This window comes from Epinephelus moara, chromosome 3 (genome assembly GCF_006386435.1).
Source record: "Epinephelus moara isolate mb chromosome 3, YSFRI_EMoa_1.0, whole genome shotgun sequence".
Classification (NCBI taxonomy): Eukaryota; Metazoa; Chordata; class Actinopteri; order Perciformes; family Serranidae; genus Epinephelus; species Epinephelus moara.
In genome coordinates, this window is record NC_065508.1 from 1,013,031 (window position 1) to 1,017,931 (window position 4,901).

The 4,901-nt window shown below is 42.7% G+C and overlaps 1 long non-coding RNA gene across 2 annotated transcripts in view; it reads right to left on the reverse strand.

The window, feature by feature from the left end:
• Positions 1 to 3,253: 3,253 nt before the first annotated feature.
• Positions 3,254 to 4,901, reverse strand: part of LOC126385858 (uncharacterized) — a 79,619-nt gene continuing 77,971 nt past the window's right edge. For both annotated transcript variants that reach the window (XR_007569451.1, XR_007569452.1), the window contains one exon: positions 3,254 to 4,090. This is a non-coding gene — a long non-coding RNA (uncharacterized LOC126385858). The remainder of the gene's footprint in view (positions 4,091 to 4,901) is intronic.

Sequence of the window (4,901 nt, forward strand, 5' to 3'; positions counted from 1 at the left end):
CTATAGCGCCCCCCTTTGGCCAATTGATGTAATATTGCTTCATTGGCATCCTCCCATGACCCTCTACCACTGTGCCAAATTTCACATGGATTGACCAAGTCAGTGAGGAGAAAAACATGGAACAGACACACACACAGAGTTTTCATCATTATATAGTAAGATATACTGTTTACGTATTCATAGAACAAATTATTTTGTGGATCTTGAAAGATTAGTGAATATGATCAAAAATGCTGGCGGTGGCTGGAAAGTGTTAAAAGTCCATAGAGAGAAAAAGAAAGTAAATAAATAAACAAATAAAATAGAATAAAGATCAAGACTGTAGCTAATGTTACTCCACATCAAAAGCCAGATAAAAAAGACAGGTCTTTAATTCATGTTTAAAAATACAGAGACAGCTCGTCATTCTTATATGCAGAGGTGGTGAGTTCCAGAGTTTAGGGGCGTAAAAACAAAAAGCTCACTGCTCTCATTGATTGTTTGGGTAGTCTGGTGAAAAGGGAACTGCAGTAGTCCAAACAGCTGGTAATAAAAGCAAGAGTGAGTATTTAGGCATCTTTCTGGGTTAAAAAATGTCTGACCTTAGCAATGTTCCGAAGATGAAAAAAGAATGTTTAAATCAACGTCTAAAATCACTCCCAAGTTAGTAATATTAGGTTTAATGTGCTTGCTGAGGCCACCAAACATTGAGTGCAGTTTTTCTCTTGCTGCTTTTGGTTCAGTTAAAAGAATCTTTTTTTTTCTTTTCTTCATTTAGCTCTAAAACGTTTTTACCCGTTAATGTCAGCGTGACAGGCAACGACAGCATGCAGTGCATTAGGGGCATTTGGTGTGACAGAGACATACAACTGTGTGTCATCTGCATAAAAGTAGTAATTAACATGGTGATGGCTACTAATGTTTCCAAGTGGAAGCATATATAACGAAAACAGAATTGGGCCAAGAATGCTTCCTTGAGGAACACCACATATAATACTATGAGTCTCTGACACATTGAGCACCCCGGCTGACAAAACAGTCCGTCAGTTAAATACGACATAAACCAAGGTAAAACACTGTCATTTTAGGTCTGACTATTCAGATACGACAGATAGTACGGCTCCCTGCCATCAGGAAGTGCCGCTCTAACGAGACACAGTACCAGTGAATGGTGCGTGTCACGTAGCATTCATGTGAAAACCAGGACTGAAAGACTTATCAGCAGAACATTGTAACAATATCAAAGTTATTCACTTCAGCTGTCAGTGGTTTTAATGTCGGGGCTGATCAGTGAATACTTTACATACAAAATGAACCTGTCAAAATTAAAACCCAAACACATCAAATCGTACTGACGACTTTAAGATCTTCAGGTCTCCATCCCCCCTAAAAGGGCACAGTGTTGACGATTTACAAAGTACCCGTATGTGGCAGTCTGGTCTTTCTTCTTCTTCCCTCTTTTATTCTCACGTTCTCTCTGCTCTCTGTTTATTCCTCTCTGTGCTGCTCTCAGTCACTGTTCCCCAAACTCCCATGATGCACTTCTGCACAGTCCCACCTGTCCAGAGGCCATTTCACATTCAACACTCCCTGCTGTTTACAATTGTTCACACACATACAACACACACACACGCACATTAGTCAGTGTGTGTGTTACGAGGTTAAGATGACAGCACATTCAAATGAAAAAGCTTTTTCCAGATGGTGTGTGTGTGTGTGTGTGTGTGTGTGTGTGTGTGTGTGTGTGTGTGTGTGTGTACCTCCGAGCCAAGTGGTGCTCTTAACTGGAACAGCAGTGTCAGCATCCCTCTAAGCAGTTCACCTGCACACACACACACACACACACACACACACACACACACACACACACTAAATACACACCTGTCAGGAGTGGCAACTTACACGCACACACATGCACATGTAGCAAAAGTACTGTCAGTGCCCCCTACAGGCTGCAGATTTCATGACAGCTACAACATGAAAACACTGCAAAGAAACAAAATCCAGATGATTCACATGGAGACAACAAACAAACATGTCGGAGCACCTGGAGGAAACCCACGCTGACAGAGGGAGAACATGTCAGAGCACCTGGAGGAAACCCACGCTGACACAGGGAGAACATGTCAGAGCACCTGGAGTAAACCCACGCTGACACAAGGAGAACATGTCAGAGCACCTGGAGGAACCCACGCTGACACAGGGAGAACATGTCGGAGCACCTGGAGGAACCCACGCTGACACAGGGAGAACATGTTTCTTGCTGTGAAGCGACAATGCTAACCACTGTACCACTATGCCGCCATTATATATGTTATATTTTATGTAATTTTCATGTAACTTCTGACTTGTTTCCTCACACCTCTTCTCCTTCTTCTCTTCCTTCTGTTATTTCAACAGTCTGTCACCTCGTGTGCGACAGGATCGACAGAGCTGGCTGCACCCCTCGGTTCATGTAGTGTGCACGGCGGTCCGTGGCAGATGACGATTACCGCTCTTTGCTGCATGTTACACACATGTCTCCCACTGCTGGGGGAGCAGAGGCAGACACTGCCAAACACCTCTCTTTTGTGCACGCGGTCTCTCCCTTCCCCGGTTCTCCACTATATTGATCCGTTGTTCCGTCTCTTTTACCCCTCCTTCACTCTCTTTCCCTCTTGATTCAGTCCATTAAACTCCTGCTGTTTAAGCACGAGAACTGCCAGTGTTTAGAAAAAAAAAAAAATAGAAGAAAAACACCACTTAATTGGCGAGAACCCAACCTGATTCAAGCCTGGAGGGAATAATGAGAAATCACAGCCCAATCAGGCTCCAGCAGAGAATCATAGCTCGAACACCAGCAGACAAACTTAGAGTCTACAGCCTCTCTTACTTCTGCCAGATCAGCTCTGGTTCCACTCAGGATTCTTGGACCCTCGGTGCTATGTGGTGAACCAGCCTGCATCTCCACCAGTTTTACGTGGAACCATTGTAATCAAGCACGTGTTATCAACGGAGAACGTTGCACAATGCACCGCCGAAGTAAACCGTTCGCAGCAGAATCGTAGATTACATTGATAACGTTTTATTTTTTGTTTGGTCTCCTCTGAATGGTTCAAAATGAAGTGCAGGAACTGGAACGGAGCTGGTTCCATGTTGTTGAAAAAGGGCTATCTGTGAGCCTGAAGTTAAATGCTAACACTGGCATGCTAACATGCTGATGTTGACCAGACACACTGGAGGTTTCAGGTTTTTTTGCCCATATTGTGTCGAAGTCTGTTCCCCTGTTGAGATGTGTTTCCTGTATTAGACAGTGATTGACTTTAGTATCAGTGACGTACCTGATCCAGCCGCCCAGCAAATGTTCCAATCTCAGATTTTAGGGAAGACAGACATCACACTTCCTCTTCAGGAGAGGAGCATGAAAACGCCTCTCTGGTGACAAACTTTGAGTCAGTGTGGTCGAGGTCAAACATTTTAGGGGACATGAACAGAAGAAAAACACATGTCTGAGTGCAGGGGGAGTCTAACTCAGACTCTGAATGCTGTCCAGGAGTTTTACTCGTTACAGAGTATTTTTAAATCGTGGTATTGCAACTTCTACTTATGAAAAAGATTAGAATACTTTTTCGACCTTCTTCTGTCCAGCTCAGACATGACGGTCAACTGCACAATGGTTTCCTGGTCCTCAGTTGATTTGGATAAAGTGACACATTTCTCCATTTTTATCTGCACATTTTGTTCCACATGAGGTGAAACTCATCCTGTACGACAGCACAAAACCTTATTTCTCCTTCGTTTGAAACTTTAATGACTGACCAGACTGAACATTGGGACCATCCTCGAAAACGTCGGCGTATCTCTTTAATAATTTTATTTTCTGTCGGGTGACTGTGGGAAGGGTCCAGATTAGATTCCTGGTGCAGCAGGCAGCGCTGTGTGTTGACACATTCAGGGGATTATCCCTCTGTTAACATTAACGATTTCATCTTAATCCAATTACACCAACAGGGTGTAAACTCACCTCATCTCCTTCATTCTCTCTACTTTTGTCTTCTACTGTAATGTTCCCTGCTGCCTCCTGTCACTTCATATGCTCCTCTTCCTCTTCGTCCCCCTCCTCCTCCTCCTCCTGTGGAAGTGACAGTGAAACAGTGGCTATATTAAGCAGCGTTCAGGAGCGCTGACTGTTGCGTTATTGTTCACCGGGTAATAACAGCTGTCATCTGTGAGGACACAGCAGTGGAAAACGTTCAAAATCCTTTCACGGCTGCCAACTTCACTGTTAACCTACATTGGTGAGGAAGAAATGAAATGGGAAGGTAAGAACAGATGAAGAGGAGCAGAGTTAAAGTAATAAGCAGCTAAACAGATATTTACAGACAAAGCTCAAAGAGTCGTACGCAGCTCGCTGTCACATAGCCCGACGCTGAAGGTCCACTGATAAAGCTGCACTTTGATAATCGCTCCAGTTTTAGCACTAACCTGATTCCAGAAATGTTTGTATGAGCAGGAAATCAGCTTTAATTCTACAGATTAAATGAATAAAAATATCCTCCTTAACAGTGCGAGACTGTTGATGGAGAAACCTCATTACTTAAATGGGTTTCTAACAGGTTTTTATTTGCATGACAAATTCCCAGGACATGCAGGGAATGTGCCAGCACATCAGGACTTCTGTGACAGTGATTTAATTAAATGCTTCACAAGTGTTTCTGATTAACTTGACCTGCAGAGTTTCACATGGATTTGGACCTGGCCCAGAAAATGATGGGATTCTATGTTTCTGCAAACCATCGCTACATTACATTTGTACTGTTAATACGCATATCAACATTTCCAAAGTGATGATGTTTCTGATTACACATGTATATATATATATATATATATATATATATATATATATATATATGTGTGTGTATATATATATATATATATATATA